Source organism: Schistocerca cancellata, chromosome 1, assembly GCF_023864275.1.
Source record: "Schistocerca cancellata isolate TAMUIC-IGC-003103 chromosome 1, iqSchCanc2.1, whole genome shotgun sequence".
NCBI lineage: Eukaryota > Metazoa > Arthropoda > Insecta > Orthoptera > Acrididae > Schistocerca > Schistocerca cancellata.
The window spans coordinates 1,068,282,462-1,068,309,148 of record NC_064626.1 but is presented as its reverse complement, the minus strand read 5'-3'; the positions used below and the strand labels follow the sequence as shown (position 1 = coordinate 1,068,309,148).

Here is a 26,687-nt window from a genome sequence, read left to right as displayed (position 1 = left end):
CTGCACACTGGCATTCCTATTTATTTATTCCACGGTACGTTCTGAGAGCTTTCAGTCCCTTATGTTAAGGTGGACGGTACTATTAATTGAGAAGTGTGGGTGATGACTTTAAGACAATATGCTACGTCTGTCATACGTTTTGTAACAGCCACAGGTTTCATATAAAATCAAGTATGGAAATTGTTAAATTACCGAGTTCTGTTGACTAACGCGAACATTTTGTAAGAAAAAGATCATTCTTTAGACTTAACATTACCGTAAAACATTTTATTCTTCGAAAACATGTTTCTCAGTCATTAGCCACTACTTTGTGTTCGTAGTATACTTAGTCTAAATTGATATAGACGGTAAAGCTAATGAGTATACCATCTGTAAGAATGCAGTACCACACGGTGATTTTCTGACGTTTTTCTTTAAGCTACTGCAACTTCACTCGGGCTTGTACACAACCTTTTATCATGACTCGTCTGCCAAAGGGGTTCGGTTGTGCACAGTTGCATTCGCGCCCTATATTGAGTAAATAGCGAGCCTAAGTACAGCAGTGGATGAATTCAAGTAATTGTCTAAATCACGATCGTTCACAAATGATTTACACCGACAACAGTTTAGAATGAAAACGTTTTTATTTTACTAAATCACATCCACAAAACAAACTGATGGCCACGTGATACTATGTCGGCGGCTCTTAGCCGCACCGACCTTACCGCACCGGCGGACCACGATCAAAAGACTTCGACCTTTGTCCCCTATCCTCTGTCCTGTGTCCGGTCACGTGACACTACGTTAGTCAAATATATTATTTCTATACATGGCCATCATGCATTTACAATGTTAAAATATTAAAATACCTAAAACTAAATACCTTATATTATTTTGTAGACAATCATCAGATTATTTACATATTTAAGGGCACTCCACTTTTTGGCAGTTTCACCCCTCTTTTGTTTAATCACGTCTTTGCCTAAAAGGTGTGGCATACGAAATACTCATTTTGCTCTACATAGATCGAAAACCGAACAGTACCTTCACAATAAAAGACAATAACTTATTATGCAGAGGTTCTCAAACATCCTTACAACTTAATTTTTATATAAAACATGTTCTTTAATGTCCAAAACATTATCCCTGCTACTATGCTTTAAATTTGAGTTTTAAACTATTTAGAGGAGCTCTTATGTTTATGGAGTACTCCTATTTCAGTGAACTGATACCCAGCAAATCCAGTGATTAGCAAGACAAGCACACCTTACATTAACATATGTACAAAGTTATGCACTGAGACATAGGCAATTATGTAACTAAGTAATTCAATGTGAAACTGTTATATGCTGCCTCCTCTCTTTATCAAGAAGGTGTCTCCATAAATATATTGACTTGTGCTTCCTACACCCCAATTGTTCTTCCACTGCAAACATTACCACATCCAGCAAATTAGTTATACTATTACAGTATCCCTTGTAACCACACACTAATTATATTACAAATGACAGGCTAGTCTACGTGTTACGATACATATCCCTTCGAAATAGTAACGCACAATCCGAGAAACTAGAATTTGTGCATCGAAATCAGGAAACCTAACACCTGATATTGTGGATTCTCTTAAGTGTTACTTCTTTTGGCTTGTTTGCTTCTCATGAAGCAAAAGCGTTTAGTTTCGGTATGACTTTATCGTCGTCAGGATGGGGTTTTCATGAAACTAGAAATTAGTGAAAACATAGCTGGATATATAATTAAGCTTTTAGTTAGCTGCGACTTACAATTTTCTTTTCTTCTCTTTACAAAATATTGGTTTTCACAGTGTTAAAAATTAGACGTAACAGTTTTAAAAAATCAAAACGTGACTGCTCCACGTCTTTGACGTTTTACACGATCGAAGTAAGCACGTAGTCCGTATCATGAAGACGACACGGTTCATGCAATAAATACACGAGTCTAATCAAAGTGTAACGTACAAGCTCTAAGAAAATAACTTAAAGTTTTTTTTTCCTTCCAAGGAAACTGTTTAACATCCCAACCGAATCGTTTTGGAGTGTCTACTCCTGCTTCAAGTGTTGTGTCAAAGGAAGGCGATTACTATGGAAGTTGGATGCGGAATCTCGAGCGGCGGTAGAATTCGGAATTTCTGGAGTACCGTATTATTCGTCGTATGTCTCAGGTATTAGTTGAAATGTAACGCGACCTTTGAAAATCATTATTTGTAAGGACCGGATCCTCACCCCATAGATGTCTCCACTAGACACGGAAGACACACTTCCCAGAATACGTAAAGAAGGTGACTGAAGAAAATAAAGGAAACTTGACGTAACTTAAAATACATAATCAGGAAAGCATTACATCACTATGCTGATGAGACTATGACGGCATACACAATCGGAATCTCTAGGATCTTGTCGAAGTCCAGAGTACGGCGGTCGGTCGCTTTCGGTACAGGAGTTAGCGGATCGTTGACGGTAGCAAGCAGATACAAAAGGATAACAGTGTCCCGCTCTGGCGAGTCATCCGCAAAGGCGGCAGACTTGGGAGGTTGGAAACTGTTAACCGCGCTCCCAGACTTTTCAGAGCGACCTCCTCAGCGGTACGTCATTCTCGTTCTAGCTGCTGCAAAAATTTCTAACAAGAAATATTGCACGTCTGCCTGAATAATCACAACGTAGAAGTTCTTGAATACTACGTGATTTCATACTCCAGAATCAAATGTACAGTGAAAACTGAGTAGACAACATGTCGAATACAAATTTACGAACATTATTAAAGTACAACAAAATCTAATGTTTCAATCTCCTTTACCAGACGGGTATTACATTACAACTGCGTCATTAGTTTGAGTGAGTGAGTGAGAGCGCAGCAGATTTGTTTAGTGACCAGCTGAATGCAAAACAAAAAGGCGCTAGGGATAAAACTGTGTCCGTTCATTTTCGATTGTCAAACGAATTCGTTGAAAACGAGCGTGGAACTGTTTGCACAACAGTTTAAGACTGCAGGTGTTTTGGCAAAATCTTCAGCCATGTCTGCAATGTAAAACTCAGTGGCAAAATGGCGCGAAACGATCTCTGTAACGAACAAAAGCCGTAACTGTTCTAAATGAGTTCGACCACTACGAAATATTGTCGAGTGGAGGATAACCTGGAAATCATTTCCAACGGAATCTCAATCCGTGCAAGAGGAACCGAACAGATCGTCGTGTCGAAACATTAACGAGAAGCATCTACATCTATATCCTTACAGATTTACTGCTGGACATGACCGAAGGCGTCCAAAGGAACTTTCACGTGTTGAGTTCTGCCAGTGGATTCTACGTGGAATCACGACTTTTGGATCCTCTGTTTTTTATTTCTTAAGTTGAGGCCTGGTTCATCCTTTCAGGCTTTGTGAGCTGACAGAGCATACCCCATTAATCGCCATTAGTGCTTTGAACAGCTGCTGCATCATCTCAAGACTGGTGCTTCATGCGCAGAATCTGATTGCCCACAATGTAACACGGGGGTTTCTCCGACATGTAAATGCTAACTGATATGTCGCGAAACTGTTTAATACATATGTGGATCAACAGACACAACATGAGCGACTGTATGGATGTTTTCAGCAAGACGGAGCCGCCTTGACAACCCTGTCAAGAGAGTGTGAGGTATTTTGGAGAGGACAGTCAGCAGAGGCAGTGCAACCTCCTGGACATCTCGATCGCTTGATCTCTCTCTCTGCGGGTAAAATTGAAGGATCACGTGTACTCAAATAATCCTCACACACTGGAGGAGCTACAGTAGGACACTGGAAACGCAGTTGCTGCTATCCCCCAGGCAATGCTGATTCGCGTGTCTCACAGTTTGATAAATCGAGCATAGCGCTGAATAGAAGTCAACTTTGGTCATTACCAACATCATCTGTTACGTTTATTAAGAAGGGTCAATCCCGCGTTAGTCTAATTGTAAATACTTCCTGGGTTTTCTGTTGTCTGTCACTGTACATAGCAATTTAGTTACTACGGGCAACTCATGTGCATGGGGCCTTTGAGAAAAGCTGAATACAGCAATCGTGTTGTAAATATAGACCTTTTTCTAAAAAAATGTTTCCAGCTGGAGACACTTTAAATTTCTTAATGTGAGTTTAGCTATTTCTCCGTATATTAAGTTTTAGTATCCGTGTAAGTTGTTGCGTATGAATAATTAGACATACGCTAACATTTCTCAGCGTCACGAAACCGGTGGATGAATAGGTAGTTTATTGGTCGCTGGTTCAAAATACGTATTTTTATTCCACATTCAGTTATATCCACCTGAAAATTACTGCATCTAACGAAACGTTTCATTGATACCACCAAATTTAATGTTGCGTAAATCACTTTCAGCAAATACTTCACTTCTTTGTTTATGATATGTCTATTACTTGTTGAATCAAATAGGTGAGTTACGACTACAGACTAAATAAAATCATGTTTGGATTACGGTATCAACACCATTGCTATTTACAGGACACAGGTAAGAAATGAGATTCAAGTTTGGAAAAAATTATTGACGTGTGAAATAAACCCACTAACTTTTATTACGCCATTTATGTTTGCTGGTCAGGCGCATCGCGAGAGCAAATTCACAGGAGTACAGGAAGGCATGAAGAACAACGAAATGGAAAACCTATGCGTTACTCTGCGTCGGTACAAGCTCTTCCCGAGTCTGTCAGAAATGGGTGCGCCGTTTCGTTACTTCATCGACTCGACCCGCTGAGACGTACTGGTGGAATACGGCAGTCGAGTCTGACACGAATTTGCAGGCAATGAAGACATACGACTAACGAAACGTTTTAGGGGGTCGCCAATTGGTACTTCGAGTCTAAGGAATAGAAACGATTTGCAGTAAATCTACCTGTGTGTCGAATATAGTCGCCCTGCAGTAGCCCTCACACGTTCAGTATTACTGACACAATGATATTGCGTCGATACAGTGAGTCAAAGACCAAGAATGCGAGATACTTATGCCTGGAACGCGGCAGTTAAAACTCTGCCTTCACAGCCAACATGCCTGCGATATAGAACTCGCATGTATTGCTACCCAGTTGTTTGCCTTGCAACACACACACACACACACACACACACACACACACACACACAGTAATTCTGAAGGATGGACGAACGATGTCAGACAAGCCTTCTGTGACTGTGTGTGGACCAGAGGCTCTTGCATCGCATCGCATCGCATCTTCGAAAACCACAAAAAAGTCTAATGCAAATTAAAAAAGAGAACAGTATAACTTATCGTGTTCATGTATTGTTTTCTACGCATTTCTCTTCCATAATTACTGTTGCGAATGAAATAAAATAATTGTGCTTACTAAAAGCTTACATTATCGTATGTGTGTATTGTGACAACCCTTGCCAGAAAAATAAATACGTATGCTCGCTGGACACCTAACCTTGTCTTACTTGTCAATTCTGACAACTGCTACCAGTAAAATGAACTTCTCTGCCAACTCTAATGATACCATGATCTTTACTTACCTCCGATGTTGTGGAAAACGAAGTATGGGGCATTTCCTGGTCAATCAGGAACTTCATTTCGTCGAATTACCACACACTGCTTTCATATACAGCTTCCAGCCAACTTTTCATTTACATTTTTCATTTCTTTACAGAAATTCATGCAATGAACGAGTGACAATATTTTTGAAGATCTGCAGTCTTCAACATATTGAAGAAACCAATATCAGATACTGTGCAATAAGAGGGTGTTAGGGGCACATATTTGCGTTAGTAACCTTGGCTAAGAGAGTGAGCACGAAAGGAAAACACCGACTACAAATACACAAAACTACCATTTCCCCCGTATTTCAATTACAACAAGATAAACGCAAGTAACGCCTTCCTGTTTACCACAAGTTGCATCAGTATTCTACGCATGCGCCGTTTCCACCTGGGTGCACCCGCGGGTAAGCCCCGATAACAGGCTGGCCGGAAACTAGTAATGGCCGCCGTCCGTCCGTCCGCGCGGCAGCCCTATCCGTCACCGTCAAGGAGAGCCTGCACGGAGAGAGAGAGAGATCCACGTGGCAGGCTGCGGCATGCACGTGCAGCCGCAGGCGGAACACGCGGCGCCGCCGCCGCCGCCGCCGCCGCCGCTACCCGCACGTGTAACTGATGCCAGCAGCCCGCTTTGAGGACTGCACGTTCCACAGTTGTCGCCCCACCCTTTCACCCTGGCGCAGAACACGTTGCAGATCACGTGTTGAGGAGGAGGAGGAAGAGACACGTGGAGGGAGATGAGAAGTCACAGCCTCATACACTGTGCAGACGTACGCAGCCACACATTAATCCCGTCAGTTGCTATCCCTGTGCCCAAACCAAAATAAAACAGAGACCTGAGCCTTCCATTTAAATAAGACTAGCAGATAGAGAACTAAATATTACTTTCTGCGGAAAACGAATTAAACATAACAAATTTCCCAAATATTTAGGCATAACTCTTGACAGGTCACTTACCTTCAAGAAACACATGGAACTAACCAGCCAGAAATTGAAAACTCAAAACAACATCATCCAGAGATTAGCAGGTATCACATGGGGAGCGGATGCAAATGCACTACGTGTTGCAGCAATATCACACATCTATTCCGTGGCAGAGTACTGTGCCCCTGTGTGGAGTAGCAGTACCCATGTAAAGAAGATTGACGCCCAGATCAATTAAGCCATGAGGACAATGACAGGGACACTAAAGTCAATACCTCCAGAATGGCTTCATGTTCTCTCAAACATCACTCCGCCTGAAATCCGTAGACAGCAGGCAACAATTCAGGAATAGCAAAAAATAAATCATGCAGATAAGGCAAGAGTACTACCGATACACCAAGTACTAGATGACCGCTGTCAATATCGCCTTAAATCATGAGCGCCAATGTGGGAAGACATAATACTTGCCCAAGGAAATACCTACGACTGCCACAAATCCTGGAAAACCAAGTGGAACAATAGTGACATTAACCGACACAAAATAGAGGACCGCAGCCAACAACTCCCAGGAATGCAGCTTCCTCGTAAAATCTGGTGCCAGCTTAACCGTGTGAGAACTGGACACGCGAGAACTAAATCCATGCTGTACAAATGAGACGCAAATGATAACCCAATGTGTGACTGTGAAACTGATGAACAAACATTACAACATCTAGTGCAAGATTGCCCACTGCGAAGATTCTGTGGTGACTGGAGAGACTTCGTTGCCATTAAATGGCTGTCACATTTGGACATAACTTTTTGGCGAATTGTAGCTGTGATTATATTTCAACTTTGCTCAGATTTAATAATGGTGTTTGTTCTGTTTATATTATTATTATTATTATTATTGTGTGTGTATATGTATATTTGTACTTATATGTTATGTTATGTAAATTTACGATGTCAATACCGCACTTGCACTGGTAAAGCCGTACGATAAACAGTAAAATAATAATAATTAACAATACATTTTGTTTCTAGAGTTAATGAGGACTACGTACCAGACTGAAATTATGTCGTTAAGCTGCACGATAAAAAATATAATTGTGTGACATCCAAAATTAATATACACCGAGCTGACAAAAGTCATTGGATACTTCCTAACATTGTGCCGGGCCACCACGTGCCTGGCGTAGTTCAACTCCCCGTGGCACGATCGCAACAAGTCGTTGGAAGTCCTCCGTAGAAACATTGAGCCATGCTGCCTCTATAGCCGACCATATGTGCGTAAGTGTTGCCGGTGCAGTATTTTGTGCACGAATTGACCTCTCTATTACGTCCCATAAACGTTCAATCGGTGCCCAAACCATTCGCTCGAACTGTCTAGACTGTTCTAACAGAGCACATTTTCGTATACACTACTGGCCATTAAAATTACTACACCAAGAAGAAATGCAGATGATAAACGGGTTGGACAAATATATTATAGTAGAACTGACATGTGATTACATTTCCACGCAATTTGGGTGCATAGATCCTGAGAATTCACTACCCAGAACAACCACCTCCGGCCGTAATAACGGTCTTGATACGCCTGGGCAAAGAGTCAAACAGAGCTTGGATGGTGTGTACCGGTGAAGCTGCCCATGCAGATTCAACACGATACCACAGTCATCAAGAGTAATGACTGGCTGATTGTGACGAGCCAGTTGCTCGACCACCACTGACCAGACGTTTTCAATTGGTGAGAGATCTGGAGAAAGTGCTGGCCAGGGCAGCAGTCGAACATTTTCTGTATCCAGAAAGGCCCGTACAGGACCTGCAACATGCGGTCGTGCATTATCCTGCTGTAATGTAGGGTTTCGCAGGGATCGAATGACGGGTAGAGCCACGGGTCGTAACACATCTGAAAAGTAACGCCAGTATGGCGATGACGAATACACGCTTCCAATGTGCGTTCACCGCGTTGACGCCAAACACGGATGCGACCATCATGATGCTGTAAACAGAACCTGGATTCATCCGAAAAAATGACGTTTTGCCATTCGTGCAACTAGGTTCATCGTTGAGTAAACCATCGCAGGCGCTCCTGTCTGTGACGCAGCGTGAAGGGTAATCGCAGGCATGGCCTCCGAGCTGATAGTCCACGCTGCTGCAATCGTAGTCGAACTGTTCGTGCAGATGGTTGTCGTCTTGCAAACGCCCCCATCTGTTGACTCAGAGATATAAGATGCCAATCAAATCGATTGCTAGTGATACGAGGCCGTTGGGATCCAACACGGCGTTCCGTATTACCCACCTCAACCCACCGATTCCATATTCTGCTGAGAGTCATTGGATTTCGACCAACGCGAGCAGCAATGCCGCAGTCGCGATAGGCTACAATCCGACCTTTATCAAAATCGGAAATGTGATGGTACGCATTTCTCGTCCCTACACGAAGCATCACTACAACGTTTCACCAGGCAACGCCAATCAACTGCTGTTTGTGTATGAGAAATTGGTTGGAAACTTTGCTCATGTCAGCACGTTGTAGGAGTCGCCACTGGCGCCAACCTTGTGTGAATGCTCTGAAAAGCTAGTCATTTGCATATCACAGCATCTTCTTCCTGTCGGTTAAATTTCGCGTCTCTAGCACGTCATCTTCGTGGTGTAGCAATTTTAATGGCCAGTAGTGTATAAACATTTCATTGTTGTTGGGAAGACTAAGTCCATGAATTGCTCCAAATGGTCTCCAAGTAGCCCGACATAAACATTTCCAGTCAATGATCGATTTAGTGGGATGAGAGTACCCAGACCATCCCATGTAAACACAGCCCACACCATTATGGAACCACCACCAGTCCGCATAGTGACTCGCCGACAACTTGGGTCCAGGGTTTCGTGGGGTCGCTGCCATACTCTAACCCTACATTAGCTCCTACCCACTGAAATCGGAACTCATCTGATCAAGCCAAGATTTTCCAATATTTAGGGTCCAACCAATCTGGTCACGAACCTGTGACAGGCGCTGCAGACGAGTTCAAATGGTTCAAATGGCCCTGAGCACTATGCGACTTAACTTCTCAGGTCATCAGTCGCCTAGAACTTAGAACTAATTAAACCTAACTAACCTAAGGACATCACACACATCCATGCCCGAGGCAGGATTCGAACCTGCGACCGTAGCGGTCACTCGGTTCCAGACTGTAGCGCCTAGAACCGCACGGCCACTCCGGCCGGCTGCAGACGAGTCTCAAGATTCATACAGCATAGTGGTTCATAGAGTCTGTACAAAATTCCATAAAGAAGTGAAATGACAAGTGCAGACATCATGCCCGAATAGGAGTTGATCAGCTAATTATTACCTGATCAGCTCCTGTTCTGGTTTGATGTGCGCCCTTTTTTCGCTTCTTTACACGAACTTTTTACGGACACTATGAACCACATGAACATAGCATTTTGCTGAATGCATATTGTTACTGACATTCGCAAATAATGCGATAGGTGTAACCTTCTGAAGAAGGGCACACAGTGCCCAAACGGGTAAAGAAATTAAATTTCTTTTATGCAACTGGTTATTTATTATTTCGTGATATACGACTACAGTTGCTGAGGATGGATAATTTGCTACACTACGATGTCTCCCACTTAAGTAACCACATTGGCACACTGATTCCTGTATGCGCCTCTTCAATACACCTCCACAGGCGTCATATCTCATACTTGGTCAGTCAGCTCTGTGCTATTAAGTCGTTGACAGCAGAGTACAATACCTGGATAAAATGTTTTCTTTCATTTTCCTTAAGCGCCGAGATTACTGACGGCTGCAACTTGTGTAACATTTTAACTATATCTACAGTTCGGGGAATTTCTCCTCCAATGTTATCGGTAAGTACAGCATGATTGATGAAGCCGTCACCAGGATTCTGTTCCGCCATCAGCGATTTGCCTGCAGCAGCTGTCAGACGAGTTTCAAGGCATTCAGCGGAATTGCCGCCAGCTTGCAGGGGGGCTTCAGACTGGTTCTGCGGTCCTGGGTTGGAACAGCGCCTCTCCGTGTGCATCGAGCCTGGATTCGCCGTCTGTGCGTGCACCAGTAACTCCGACAGGGGCAAACATATGCATACATTACACGTGGCTGTTGATGTTGCGATTTTCCATCCACAGTAGCTTCTCTGAATCTCCACTCAACTGACTACAGCAACTGTCCCTGTACCCATCACTTCGTGCGGAACTAAATACTGACATCTCGATTTAGAGCAAAACATATGCAAGTGACTGCTTCCGCGACAGGAGAAAACTACAATAAAATCGTTTTGGCGTAGACTGTGTCAGTCCGTATGATGCAATATAAACTGATGTTTCGAGCGACTTCAACGGCCCCTGCAGGGTTCCGAGACTGCCGAAGAAGACCGTCTTACTCGTAGAATCATCGCCTTTTATTTATTGCACTTTACAGAACAATGAGGTATTATGCCCCAAAGCACTTTTCCGACATCGACTCAATGAACTATGTACCAAGGCCTGCCAGTAGACAAAATATAATAATCATTACAAATGGTACCAGAGTTCCACTTAAGCGAAGCACAACAATCAGAATAGCGCAAGAAATGGGCCATGTATCTGAAATAAGAAAGAAAAATATGCTTGCGAATTTCATACCTCAAGTTGGTCAGTCTCAACGACGAACACACCTTCGGACTGCGAAGAGTGGATTGGTTACTGGGCAATTCATGTCTGATACTTTCGTCTTTACGGGAATACCAAGAGAAATAGCCGAGACTCGCAACTGCGTCTTTAATCCTGTTAGGGACGACAGCGACCCATAGCAGCACATGTTTTTCTAACGCCACTAATCATGGCTAAACACAGGAGGATCTACAGAGGACGGTAACTAGATACCGATAAAGGGACCTGCAGTCGGTACTCAACCCAAACACAGACAGAAGGACCTATTTCTGTTCAACTACACGATTCGTGACCATACGATGGAAACAGTAACAACCGTAAAATATCCAGGAGGATGTATGCGGTACCACGTCACGCGGAACTATCATTTAAAACTAGTGGTAGGAAAAGTAAATGCCATGTTGGGTTTCATTAGAAGAACTCTTAAGAAAATTTAATTCGCCAATGAGCGAATCAACTAATACAAGCCTCGTTATGCTGAGCCATTACTAGGTGACAATAGTACAGGAGATGTAGTATCACGGCAACACTCATCGAAAACCAGTGGCAGACGGCACAAGAGAGACGCTGCATTTGATACAACAAAGGAAAGGGTGGGGAAATTACAATGGTAGTCGACGTACCTACGGCCACAAACCGTTCAGTTACCTGTGGACCAGAGATGCACATAACGTATCCCATGCAAGGCCACTGTGCAGATCATGTGTGCTGTAGTGCTTGCTTCTAACTGAGAAGCGTAACCTGAAGAACAAGGCGAACTATGCTTCGGGACGCCGAGTCGTAGAAGGAAGAGTGAAAAAGAATAGTACCGGTACCGAAATAGCTTTAGTTTGCGTAAGGACACAATAACGTGAATAAAAAATAGGCAAAATGGAGTCTGCTCGTGTTCACGCGGCGTTTCAGTGGGTAAACTTTCAACTTCGACTGGTGAACAGGGTGGAGTACCGTATGTTAACACTGCCACTCCACATCAAGGCGAAGATGAACGATCTTGTTTTTGTCTGTCTTGTTCGTACCATCCCGCAGTACTCTGCTACATTGAAAGAAGAGGAAATATTCAAGTGCATGCCTCAAGAAGGTGTTACATCACTTTTGACCCGACAGTGACGACCATGTCACGAGACAGTGACCTTGGGCGTGGCCTGTTTGACTCACGAGTGCGACTACACCCGGGTAAAGTCGCGCGAAACAGCATGTAGGCGTGTTTCTTTTTCCCTGATCTGAGCGTATGGAGCCGGTAATGATCGGGTTAAAGTCATAATGCGAAGCAAATTAGTTTCACTTCGTGACCGAACGCAAGCTGCACGCAGGTGCCAATTGCTGAGGCTTTCATATGAGCAGATTAGAAGCGTGAGTCGGCAACACCTGCAAGTGAGGTCATTAAAACGCCGGTCCGCGATCTATCGCGCATTCTGAAATGCACGACTTTGAGAACGTGACGCCACGCCGCCACCTACTCGTTACACAGCGCTACAGCAAGTCGATATCACAAATTTTCCAATATATCGCATGGCGGACAGCATGTCTGGACAAAGTGTGTGGCATTAGTTCCATTACCAACCGGGGATCACTTCAAAACTGCGTTTACAGTCGATGACAATGTGACTAAGAACGTTCTAAGCCAAAATTAAAATTTAAAAATTAAAAGTCATCGTTCCGTATAGCAGATGCTTATGGGCTTGTAATACAGCATCTGGAAACAATACATCTACATCAGTACTCTGTCACTCACAATTAAGTGCCCGTCAGAAGGTTCATCGAACCACCTTCAAGGCATCTCTCTATTGTTCCACTCTCGGACAGCGCGCTGGAAAAACAGATACTTAAATGTTCCCGTGCTAGCTCTGATTTCTCTCATTTTAGTATGATGATCATTTCTCCATGTGTAGGCGGCTGCCAACAACGCGCTTTCGCATTCGGAGGAGAAAGCTGGTGACTGAAATTTCGTATACAGACCCTCCCGCGACGAAAAATGCCTGTGTTTTAAAGATTGCGAACCCCGAATCGCGATCATAACATCATCGTGGCACAACTACCTCCCCCCATTTCGGGATGATACAAAACGAGCTGCCCTTCTTTGAACTTTTTCTGTGTCCTCCGTCAATTCTATTTTTCTGTGTCCTCCGTCAATTCTATCTGATGTTTATCCCATGCCGCGCAGCAGTGCTCCAGAAGACGACGGACAAGCGTTGTGTAGGACAGTCTCTTAGTAGACCTGCTGCATTCTGTAAATGTTCCGCCAATAAAACGCAATCTTTGGTTGACTTTCAAATATTCTGTGCTTTCAGTTATTAAACTCACAACTTCTGAGAAAGCACATAAAACGCACAAAATTTTCTAAACATTTGCTATTATTTTCGATTATGAAAATGACACGTATCAATGGCTTACATGAAGTAAAACAACTGACAATCCGAAGGTTAGTTTAAAAACTACAGTAGTTTGTCGGACACGGCTTTCTGAGATGTAAGAAATCTTTCACCCATTCAGTTATTCTGACACTTTTAGATTAGAACAACACATGCGTCATACTTTTTTTTTTTAATACTTCATTATAACGACTGATGAGAAGCATGTTACATGGCACGAAATGTTGAAAGATTTGGGCTTCTTGTGTGAAACTGAGCGACAGAGTAACTTTAGTAATACTTATAAAGTATTTTACGCACCTGCCGTTTCTCTTTCATAACTGATTCACTGTGAATCATTGCAGTCAGCAGTTCTGGGTAAATTACCGTTCTACATTCCCCAAACGATTTTTTTCAAATTCAGTCTATCCGTGAAATGACATTATTGTCTGACGACTGCAGGTCGTCCAGTTCTATTCACGATCGGTTTCGTTATGTGATTTCGTTTATTTACAGGAAGAATGTACAGCTCTGGACTGCTACAGTGTCAAATATTATGGCACATTGGTATGTTCTATGGCACTTCGGTTTAATACGGCTCCTATAGTGCGAGAAGGTTAATTTTTTCTATTGCTATTCCGTCACAGTTGCGTTTTATTAAGCAGGCGACTAGTTCCGATTTACCAAATTTATTTTCAAGCCACGGCAACTCGGTGGTTCGAAACTAGTTGCCATCTTAATAAAACGCTACTGCGAGAGAATTAGAATAAAAAATTTCTTACAGAAGTAGCTGTTGCTGCTCTGATTTCATACTGGAAATATGTGTAAATGTCCATGTTGTAATTTAGTCACGGCATGGCCGAACTGCTTGAGAATGGCTGTTCGTGGAACAAAAATGGACATCATAGGCCCACGTAGTACGGCGAAAGTGGTGTTATTTCATGAACACATTGCGATTATGACAAAACTAAAACAATGTATTTGTGTAGTCCTCGCAGTTGTATTCCTGAACTTTGCAACCCACAGTGCACTAGTTACTGAGGCAGCTATTTAGCTAATGTGAGAAGCCAGCGCACTCCACCTTTGCGAAACTTCCATAACCGCTGCACACGGTCCCACCGCTTTCCGTCAGTCACGGAAGGCACGCCAGTCAAGACCTCTTTCGGCTGGTCTATTTGACGTTGATTGGACGGCCACACGCAGCATCAATATTTTATGACGGCTGCCGGCAGCAGTCCTCAGCGAATCGTTTCCCTATACCCGCTGCTGACAAAGCGTCCATTTACAGTATTTTCCACAAAATATGCTGGCCTAACGTTTGCTGATTTTTTTTCTGGGTGTGTTATCGCTAAAAGTATATCCAGGCACCCTCAACGACCTATATTACTAAACGTCCACCCCGGTTCATGATTCATCGTAGAAAGACCCAGTGGAAAGTTGCCTCAGTAACGGCTTCCAGTGGCAACATAAAACTGATTGACAATATTTCGTACAATTACTGACCTGATGTGAAAATTTAAAATTCTGTTATGATCTGCTCATTAAGAGGCACAATTTTATGTTAAAGGTTTAACGCAGTAAGGCAAGTATTACGGTTAGGAGGTGTGTGTGTGTGTGTGTGTGTGTGTGTGTGTGTGTGTGTGTGTGTGTGTGTGTGTGTGGCCAGCGTCAACTAACAGCGCCCAAATACCCAGACTATATTCGTCCAGTATTTGAGTATGACAGCACTCTGTGACTTCCAACAAACTTTACACGACCTTTACGAAACTGTTTATCGCTGACATCCCCACAAAAGGATCTACATCTACATGGATACTCTGCAAATCACACTTAAGTGCCTGGGACAGGGTTCATCGAACCACCTTCACAATAATTCTCTATTACAACAATCTCGAAGAGCGCGCGGGAAAAACGAACACGTCTATCTTACCGTGCGAGCTCTGATTTCCCTTATTTTATTATGATGATCGTTCCTCCAAATGTACGCCGGCCTCACCAAAATATTTTCGCACACTGTGGAGAAAGTTGTTTATTGAAATCTCGTGAGAATGTTCTGCTGCAGCGAAAAATGCCTTAGTTTTAATTACGTCCATCCCAAATCTTGTATAATGTCCGTGACACACTCTCCCCTATTTCACGATAATACAAAACGTGCTGCTCGTCTTTGAACTTTCTCGATGTACTCCGTTACTCCTATCTGCCAAGAATCCCAGACCGAGCAGCAGTATTCCAAAAGAGGGCGGACAAGCGTAGTGTAGGCAGTCTCTTTTAGTAAATCTGTTGCATCTTCGAAGTGTTCTGCCAATAAAACGCAGTCTTTGGTTTGCCTTCCCCTCAGCATCTTCTGCGTGTTCCTTCCAATTTAAGTTGCTAGTAACTGTAATTCATAGGTATTAAGTTGAATTTAAAGGATTTAGATTTGACTCATTTATCGTGTAACCGAAGTTTAATGCATTCCTTTTAGCACTCATGTGGATGACCTCGCACTTTTCATTACTTATGGTCAATTGCCAATTTTCGCACCATACAGATATTTTTTCTGATGATGAAACTAAGTTCATCGCAGTAAAGCTGACGCATAAAAATGATGTTAACTTATTAGTTCATTGTTAACTACTCTGTCCGCGACACATTTTGCAGACATTATTCACATGCAGCACTGAATGCCCCTGTAAAGTTCTACACAATCGTACGGCACACAGTTCAGGACGTACAACGTCATAAACACTGAGATACGTGAAAAACCATATTTTGCTTACAACGGAGCACAAGTTACTCAGACTAAATTCATCCAGTATTTCATGGTAGCACTGAGCGACTTCCAACAAACTTTAAGCACAGTTTCAAACATTTTCTTGCTTACATGTTTAAAGCCAAATACTTGGTATATCAATTCATTCGCGAAGTAATCAGAAATTTTAATTTGTTTTATACATGGGAGTGCGAATGTTTAAAGAATCGCGGGTTTACTGGTTTTATACCAACTAATTTATGAAAGGCGAAGTCCGTATACAAGACATCTGAAGCAATGAACTGTTTTATTTCTAAATGAGGTAACAGCATTTAGTGTTCTCAGGCTAAATAGTCCTACTTTCGTTACACACACTGTAAAAATCGCTCACTGGATCTGGATAACAATTACTTGAATTGCTGTCGCCATCAACCTGATCATCATCATCATCATCATCATCATCATCATAATCATAATCATAATCTAAACAGGCTGCAGTAGCCATGGACGACAATTTCCTCTCCCTACAACTCTAGTTTTGGCACTTATGCGAATTCAGCATTTTTTCTGATTAAAATTAACAGCAACAGCAACCCCTGGTCGCAAAACAAAAGTCTTTTGACCCAGGTTTCGGCATTGCTATGAGTGCCTTCATCAGAAATAAAACTATCAAATTGGCATGTCACGTATTAAACTAAAATCAAGCGATAAAGCTTTACTCACAATATTTGCAAAACAGAATACATACAAGGCAAGCCACTATGGGCTGCTTACATGCGTCGAGCTACGGTAGCCTCAGACTAACGCCTCAGTGGGCGAGCGTGAAGACAGTAGCACAAAGCCCACTACTGTCAAAAATTTCTAGGAAGACAACCTGCTTAAGTATCTGCGTCAAGAGAAACTGCGGGTTCTTATTTCTTTACTCCTTAGACGGTCGCGAATTGTTAAACGACCCGTCGACGCCGTGGTGATTAGGACCTAAGTGCGGAGGATTATGAGACGAGGCATCCGCCGTGAGCTTATGGCACGTACTGTCCCTAGTATTTGCTGAAGGAATCAAGGAATGTCAGGGATTTCAATTCTGCTTCGCCTAAATGCCAGTCCAGTGTACCATCTCGTTGGCTGTATTGTGTCAATGATGGCAGGCGTTGAATTAAAAGGACCAGACGCGGCAACTTCTGATTAAACGACATAATGTCGGAGAGGATCGATATTAAACAGTAGTGAAACTCGTAGTTGGTCTCAGTACTTACGTTACGGCGACCAAGAGCGTACAAGGGAGCTTACCTGAAACAGAAAGAATTAAAATAATAGTATATTTATTGACGCAATCGTGTTACATACGGTATAAGACACAAACAAAAAGAAAACATATCAGTATAAAATCCTACTGAGTAGTTGACTCGCAGAAAGAATAAATATGTTGTACATCCAAACACTTTACGTTATCGTTTTCTCGAACGACCTCTACTGGAAGTACAACTGTGGCACATTGATGGCAAGCATGGAAAAAAGAGTTGGTATTTTCTATGTCAAGGGATAAAATTAAGCGGAAAAATTAGTATGTTAACGGTACTAAGGCACACTCGTAAAACCACAAGTGAGAGGAAAACGCTTCCATAATAGATTGAAAAGGGCAGTTCTTGATCTTTGAATTTCGTAATTAATTATGCAGACATGCGAAATTCGTACCCAGCAAGTTTTACTTAATATTTCTAATTAGTTATTTATGCTGAAACAATCAATGCAAAATGTTTTGTGGAGGTCAAAAAGTGAAATCAGGGTGGACCATCAAACTACCTTTACCTACGGACATCGACAAGGTTACCAATGAACTATCTGAACATGGCATCCAACTTAGATACGGTATTCCTTTCTGAATGCTTGTTATGAACATATAATTACGTTGAGAGAAAAATGTATTAGAGATCTGTGGTTATAAAACAAATAATCTTGCTTTTGAGTGACAATATAAATTTCCATACCTGTGACTTTACGCCCTTAAGCTTATTTCTGTAATTTTTATTACTTTTATTTTATTTTTGCTTTCCAGTGGACTACATTTCCACTTGTTGCTCTCAATGGCCTTAAAGGTGCACTATGCTGCTTTGTAAGAGTAAATGGGATATTTAAAGTAGTTTGTGTAACTCGATTTCAGGTAGCCAAGTACAGAGTTTAGAGGCTGATTAACTTAGAACCGAAAAGAACAGGTGCTGTAATTAACGTTACATGTTCGTGCAGGATATTTTAACCTTGCCCCTTAACATTTCCTGACTAAGAACAATTACTCTGCACCCTTTACCCGCAATTAAATAGAATTTCCTTTGAAGTAAGCCGAAGTACCAAGATTCCCTTTTGAGCGCTGCTATATTCTTAGTTCCTTCGTGAGAGAGTTCAGTCTGTTTGTACTTCTCCTAAATTACTTACCATTTTTAGTCCTAATGTTAGTAGTGTTCGACCTTTTTAACTACATGCGGGGACGAGGAGAAACTGTGTTGCAGGGAAAAAGAAATCGCTTCAAAAGTGATTTGTTGGTCAACAGACAATTATTGAAGACCGTAGGTAAACGCTTACTCATGTTACGAATACATACGCTTACCAGAAAGCCGATGTGTTATGGTGTTTCCTAAGTTGTCAGTGGAGGTGGGACGACAAGAAACTGATAAATACGAGTGTGACACTTTGCAAGCAGCGAGAGCCTGTTAGTATCTGGTGTTGACTGCTGACGCAGCTACAACTTGTTAATACGTGCAGCCAGGTGTCCTGAATTGTTGCTTCAGTTACTCTTATCATGCAGATAATAAAGTTCCTTCTTTTGCAACTGAATGTTTTATTTGTGTCTACCAAATCTATTTTCGTTATTCATGCTAGGTATCATCAGTGGTCTATAATATAAATAAAATAATTTAATTATACGTGTTTTGATGGGGAATATATAGTGATTCTTGTCAGCTAATTTCAGTTATCTAACTATTTAAAAATATACAGTTTTTTTACACTTACATTAATTTTTCTCTTTCATGTATTCCTGTATCGTTCTTCATGTACTAGACGCACAAAGAGAGAGAGAGAGAGAGAGAGAGAGAGAGAGAGAGAGAGAGAGAGTGTGTGTGTGTGTGTGTGTGTGTGTGTGTGTGTTATGGGGAGTTATTAAGTAGTGAGAATGAGAATATTGCCCTCCTGCTATTTCTTTTTGTCATGTAGCGTATTTTTATTTATGGCACTCTATACGAATGTTCTTCCTGCAGAGTGAGCATTTTTCTTTCCTTTTAGCTTCACAGCAACCAGCTGCTGAACGTGTAACCCGCTATGGAAACTTTGTGTGGCCGGTGGCTACTTGTGTAAGAGACTACAGATTCAGATTTCCTGGATTCTGTCCTCGGTCGATCCCAGGAATATTTTCTGCTGCCACTGTCAATGAGTTGTGTGTGTGATGGATGCCAATTAGCACTTTCGTTTGTAGTCTTCGCGAAATTCTTGAACGTAGTCAAAGCTTGATTTCCTTGAGGCAGAAAATTTTCCGTCCACAGATCAGCACGGATTTACGAAGCATAGCTATGAGCGATATGAGGCTTGCCACTTTCACATAAGATATGCTGCGAACCATGGATGAAGGGTAGCCACATAAATTCAATATTCCTAGATTTCCGGGAAGCGTTTGAGACAATGCTCCACTTCAGACTGTTAACGGAGGTCCGAGCAGACGGAATAGGTTCCCTAATACGTGAATGGCTCGAGTCCAGCAAGTTCGCTCAACGGCGAATGTTCGTCAGAGACAATGATATCCTTGGGAATACCTCGGCGAAGGGCGATAAGACTTTTCTTGTTCTCTATATACAAAAAAGATCTGACGTATAGAGTAAGCAGCAATCAGCAACTGTTTACTAATGACGCCATAGGGTACTGCAAAGAGTCGCCGTTGGTGACTTAAATTTCTGTTTGTTGTGATGCATGGCTGCTTGCTCAGAACGTAGAAAAAGTTAAGTTAATGCAGATTAATAGATAAAACAATACTGTAAAGTTCAAACAGAGTATCAGTGATTTTCACTTAACACAATCACGTCGATTAAGTATCTAAGATTAACGTTGCAAAGCGATATGAAATGAAACGAGCACTGAAGGTGATAGGGAACGCGAATGGTCGACTCCGCTTTACTGGGAGAAATGTAGTAAAGTGTGGTTCACCTATAAAGGAGACCGCGTATAGAGAACTAGTGTAACCCATTCTCGAGTACTGTTCGAGTGTTTGGGAACCCCAATAGGTAGGATTAAAAAGGAAGATATCGAAACACTTAAGAGGCATGCTGCTAGGTTTGTTTCCGGTAGTTTCGATCAACACTCAAGTGCACTCTATGACAAAAAAGACGACGACTCACCTTTAAGGAATTATCTGAATGGGACGGAAATCGACAGATGTAATGAACATGCTCCGACAAACAAATGATTCAAAAGAATCGGACGATTTATTCAAGAGAGAGAACTTCGCGAACTAAACAACTCAGTAGCGCGTTGGTCCACCTCTGGCCCTTGTGCAAGCAGTTATTCGGCCTGGCATTGACTGACAGAATTGTTCGATTTCCTCCTGAGAGATATCGTGGCAAATTCTGCCTAACTGGTGAGTCAGATCATCAAAATCCCGAAATGGTTCGAGAGCCCTGCCGAACTTGCTGGCCAAGGTAGCGTTTGACAAGGACGATCACAAGCATTAGAAACTCTTGCCGTGTGCGGACGAGCTTTATCTTACTGGAATGTAAGCCCAGGATGGTTTGCCACGAAGGGAAACAAAACGATACCGCTGACGACAGCGAAAAGGATCCTGCTATGAAAGCAAATGGCACCCCAAACCATCATTCCTGGTTGTCGGGTCGTAGGGTGGGAGAGAGTCAGGTTGTTATCACACAAAGGCGTCTCCAAACACATCTCCGAAGCGTGTCTCATCTCTTATGACAATTCTACTCCAGTCAATGAGGTCTCAGACCGAAGATGTGTCTGGAGACGCCCCAGACAGCGGTGGGACTGACGGTCGTCCACCACAATAAGGCCCAACCACCAGGAATTATTAGAATTATATATTAATACCTTCAGCTGCTGACAGGCGTTGATATATATATCAACGGGGACAGGTGAAAATCTGTGCCCCGACCGGGACTCGAACCCGGGATCTCCTGTTTACATGGCAGACGCTCTATCCATCTGAGCCACCGAGAGCACAGAGGAAAGTGCGACTGCAGGTACTATCTCACGCACGCCTCCCACGAGACCCACATTCTCACTTTGTACTTCCACACACTACACTGGTAGTGTCCCACCCCAACAGTCTCATTACTCGTGGAAGACATTCTTACCAAGTCCCGTATAAGTTCGGGGAATGTGTGTGCATCCGCACAGATGAAGAAGGTCATGGCCAGTATTGCCAGAACTATATACGTATATGGATATGGTGTCTATTCTTTCGGACATGTCCCAAAGAACAGACACCACTGATGACCTGCAGCCATCTAGAACGAAATTAGAATTAATTTAATAACTTCAGCTGCTGACGGGCGCTCATATATATATATAGCCCATGCAGTTGCACTATCCTCTGTGCCCTCGGCGGATCCGATGGAATAGAGCGTCTGCCACGTAAGCAGGAGCTCCCGGGTTCGAGTCCCAGTCGGGGCACAGATTTTCACCTGTCCCCCGTTGATATATATCAACTTCCGCCAGCAGCTGAAGTTATTAAATTAATTCTAATTTCGTTCTAGATGGCTGCAGGTCATCAGTGGTGTCTGTTCTTTGGGACATGTTTTCGTTCTAGACGACTGCAGGTCATCAATAATTCCTGGTACGTATATGGATATGGTGTCTGTTCTTTCGGACATGGCCGAAAGAACAGACACCATATCCATATACGTACCAGGAATTATTGTCTGCGGGTGACATTTCCTTTCATAGCAGGACCCCTTTGGTTGTGATCCGGGGCACCCGTACAGAACAGCAGTACGACTACGATATTTTTCGCTCCGTTTTGTTGCCATCCTGAGCTTACATTTCAGCAAGACGATGCACGCCCGCACACGATCAGAGTTTCTACTACTTATCATCGTGCTTGTGAAACCCTACCTTGGCCAGCAATGTCGCCGGATCTCCCCGAAATTGAGAACGTTTGGAGCATTATAGGCAAGACCCACCAACCAGCCCAGGACTCTGACGTTCTAATCCACGCCTTCGACAAATTTGGCACGATATCCCTCCGGATGACATCCAACAACTTCACTAAACAATGCCAAGCCGAATAACTGCTTGCGTAAGGTCAAGAGGTGGACCAACGCGTTATTGACTTGCTCATTTTGTGAAGCTGTCTCTCTTGAATAAATAATCCAATTTTTTCTCCAGTTGTAATCATTCGTTTGTAGGTGTACATTACGACTACCGGTTTCCGTCCCATTCGTATAATTCCTTCGTGGTGCACGGTTTTTTCTTTCCGCCTCGTCCTCCTCCTCAGAGCACATTATGGAAATGCTCCGTGAATTCAATGGGAATTCATCGAGGGAAGACGTTCTTTTCGCGAAACACTACTGAGACAATTTAGAGAACCGGACTGGTTTTTGAGGCTGAATGCGTAACGATTCTACTGCCGCCTACGTACTTTCCGCGTAAGGACCCCGAAGACAAGGTAAGAGAAATTAGAGTTCGTACGGAGGCGTACAGACATTCGTTTCTCCCTATCCCCGTTTTCGAAAGAAGCAGGAAAGAGAATCACTAGTAGTAGTAGTAGTAGTAGTACAAGGTACCCTTCGCCATGCACTATATGGTAGCTTGCGGAATATGTATGTGAAAGCAGAACTATATGTCCCCCAATAACAGGCTATTTACATGAGTCCATAGGTAGGAGGAGGGAAAAGGCATAATATATCCAATTGGATTAAACCTAGTATGGCATTGCAGAGTTCAGACCAACCTGAGGGTTAGTAAGTACGGTTGAACGATACTGCTTCCAAACGTTGGCAGGTAACCACTTTGATAGCAGGAGAGGGCAGCACAGCACGCTGCTTCTTCGGTTAGGCCCTCCTAGCCTGGACCCACCCCTCGGGAGGACGGGCGCGGGCAATCAATACACGGCAGCGCAGCCTCCGCAGGTGGACCGCCGCGAACAACGCATCGACCTCCCTTTCCTCCCAAACGTCTACTCAATACCTCCAACGAATCGCGTTCTGCGTTAGCCGCCCATCCGCTTCCCCGTCACTAACAGGTAAGAGAAATTCTGCATTCGGTTATCGTCTCCCGTGCTGCGATCTGCTTTGAACTCTTAACTTCCATCTCGACTTAGCATGCAGCGGCCACCAACGTACTACACGTTTTCACGGGACTCGTCAGCTGGCGCGAATTTTTCTACTGAATCGTATTTCGATGGTTTGCAGGTCTTAAGACAGACGATAACACACAGGAAAGTGGATGGGGGACAGTGCTAATCTGCATCGAATAGGAAAATTCGAATGTCACTATCGTGGTCTATGAGCTCCGCGTAACATTTAGACGACTGGGAAACATGTGAGACCTGTGAAGTAGAACACGAAAGCAGTACATTTGGATCTAGTACGTGGTAAGAAATATAGTAATCTCAGCAAAGGCGACATTAGTACCACGAATGTAACTGAGGAAATTTCTCCGTTGCTCTACAATACACATTTTACAAGCGATAGGTAGAATGACATGAAGCACATTGGGAAACGGAACATTCCAAATTCCACGCAATGCTAAAATTGAGTTATTGCACGCACTCTTCTTTCGCCAAGTCTGCACTGGTAGACTCTTGGAGCAGAAGTCTATTAAGAAATAACAGGGGTCATTAACGATTAGGTATCGCGTAACATGTGAAACTACAAGACGAGCAGCATATTGGGACAAGGAGCCTCAGATCACTCGAGAATATAGTATAAATGCATAATCTTACATTTACTCCCCACGAAAAAAACGCCCACAAAGTAAATGGATAATGTATTATAATAAGATATAATATTTGAAACACCAAGGTGAAATGAAAAAAAACTGAACTTGAAATATACCCCTTCTCTTTTAGCCCAGTGAATGCAAGACCACTGTCGTTACAAATGGATGTTTTTCGCGAAGCACTTTCGGCACACGTTGGTAAGGCTGCCAAAGACACATCCGATACACTTTCCTACCCTTAAGCAACTGGCCCACTTTTCCCTACTAGAGATGTCCTCGTCGACTGGGTCTTCTTGAACTACACCACTGCTCGATCACTAACGTCACTAAAAAAGGACGCCTGCATCAACAACACTGTACATATTTCGTCAGCGAAGTTCTATTATCAAACAGTTTTATGGAGAGAAGATCACTACGTGTCTAGTTTTATTTCATCTGACTGTGTGTTCTCATCCTATGTCAAGATAAGCGTATCACCAAGCTGCTTTTCAGATAAAGCTGTCGATAGTGGGAAAACAGCTGTTCATGTAACTTCAGGTGTGTCGCAGGAACGTGCTTTGGGATCGTTGCTTGTCATGTGTATATCAATGATTTAGAAGGCAATATTAATAATAGCCTTCCACTTCTGCAGATGATACAATTATCTACAGTGCAGTGCTGTCTGAAAAGAGATGCACAAATATTCCGTCAGATATCGATAACATTTCAAAATGGTACAAAGACTGCCATCTTGCTTGTAATTATCAGTAATGTAAAACTGTTAGCTTCACAAACCGCAAGAAAGTTATTTTATATATATATATATATATATATAGACAGCGTGAAGCGAAATTCGCGCACTCGGGCTTCACAGCGCAACTTCTCACATGCCAGCGACTGTCTCAAGATTTCGTCCGAAAAAGGATGTTAAAGAGTGGCAATCTGGCAACACTGTAACCACATCAATGGTAAATACCTCTGACAGCACATTTTACTTGCTCTGTGCAGATCGTGCAGTGGATAGAGTTTTGGGTTAGCATGCAGGAGGTCGAGGGTTCAATCCTGGGTTGCGGAGCATTCTTTTTATTTGCTACTTTCATTCTGATATTTCATACTGTAATATATACCGTTTCTTATGTCACATGTATCCTACATTTACAACATTTTGTAATGCTGAACGCAACTGAAACGTGGTTAGACAAATAAGAAATAGACAGCTGAAACAATTAATGGAACCATGAAGATAACACATAGAAATAGTAATCGAGTTTGGACCTTATTTGCAAAGCATATTGCTAGTCCTGCTGATAACGTTAGGCCATAAAGAAATGTAATGGACTGCAACGAGACAAGAATAATAGTTGGTACTAACCTATGTGACCATTAGAGCAAGGTACAAAGAAAATACGTTTCGCATTTAGTAGATGAAGTTGTGGAATAAATTCGAGCCCACGATGTGCAATGGGCTTCTTTCAAAGCTGACCATGTTCCATTTCTACCATTGTAGTATGTAAGTGCAAATGTTTTCCAGAGGACCCGCTGCAATCGCTGTTGACGATTAAGATGACAGATTCCGCACCATATGGACTACATTTACCAAATAAAAATCATATTCATGAACCCAGGATCGAACCCTCGACATCCTGCATGTTAACCCAAAACACTAAACACTACACCAACCGTACAGCGCAAGCACTGAAAGTTGACAGAGGTAGTTACTGTACATGAGGTTACAGTGTTGACAGATAGCCACTCTTTAACGTCCTTTTTCTGCCGGATGAACTCGCCGGACGAAATTTTGAATGGCATTTTTTTATCGCTGGCATGTGAGGAGTCGTGCTGCGAAGCCCGAATGCGCGCATTTTGCTTCACCCTGTATATGAAGATGGTATCTGTTCTTTCGGACATGTCACTATAGGTGACCATGCCCCTGCCCATTATACTCATTACTCGCGGCTTTTTGCCGATTCCCGTAAGAGTTCAGGCATGGTTTGTGCATCCGCACAGAAGATGGTCAAATGGCCGGTGAGCCATATATATATTGCGGGACAATAAGTTGGGATTGTGGGTCTCACGCGAAGCGTGCCAGAGGTAAGTCCCTGCAGTCGTACTATCCTCTGTGTCCTCGGTGGCTCAGATGGATAGAGCGTCTGCCATGTAAACAGGAGATCCCGGGTTCGACTCCCGGTCGGGGCACACATTTTCAACTGTCCCCGTTGACTTATATCAACGCCTGTATGCAGCTAGGGGTATTCATTTCATTGTAACGTCATAAATTACGACTAAAAGGTACCGAGTTACGCATTATTGGAATCACTCAACTAACACACACACCTGCGTGTAAGAGCTCGCAGTTGACATATGCCGTTCTCTCACGGAGCGTGTTTCAGATCGTGAAGCACGCCACACATGGTGTCTGCCGCGGTTGCTACATGCTATAGCAGCAGCTATCGACTGCATGTGGCGCGCTAATCTTGTTTACGGAAACGAATGCACGTAGAATAGTTGCCGTAACTCCTTAGCGACCATCGCAGAAGGACGGAGGAAACTGCGAAGACGACGCTAAACTCGTCGATAACTGCACAGCAGACGTGCTAGTAGTGGTTGTTCG

The 26,687-nt window shown here is 42.9% G+C and overlaps 1 protein-coding gene and 1 non-coding gene across 2 annotated transcripts in view; both read right to left on the bottom strand.

Annotated features, from left to right (window-relative positions):
* Positions 1 to 26,687, bottom strand: part of LOC126127459 (uncharacterized) — a 591,491-nt gene that overhangs the window by 438,308 nt on the left and 126,496 nt on the right. The gene's annotated exons all lie outside the window — the stretch shown is intronic.
* Trnat-ugu (transfer RNA threonine (anticodon UGU)) lies at positions 21,300 to 21,374 on the bottom strand. Its single transcript has one exon. It is a non-coding gene; the product is annotated as a tRNA-Thr (tRNA).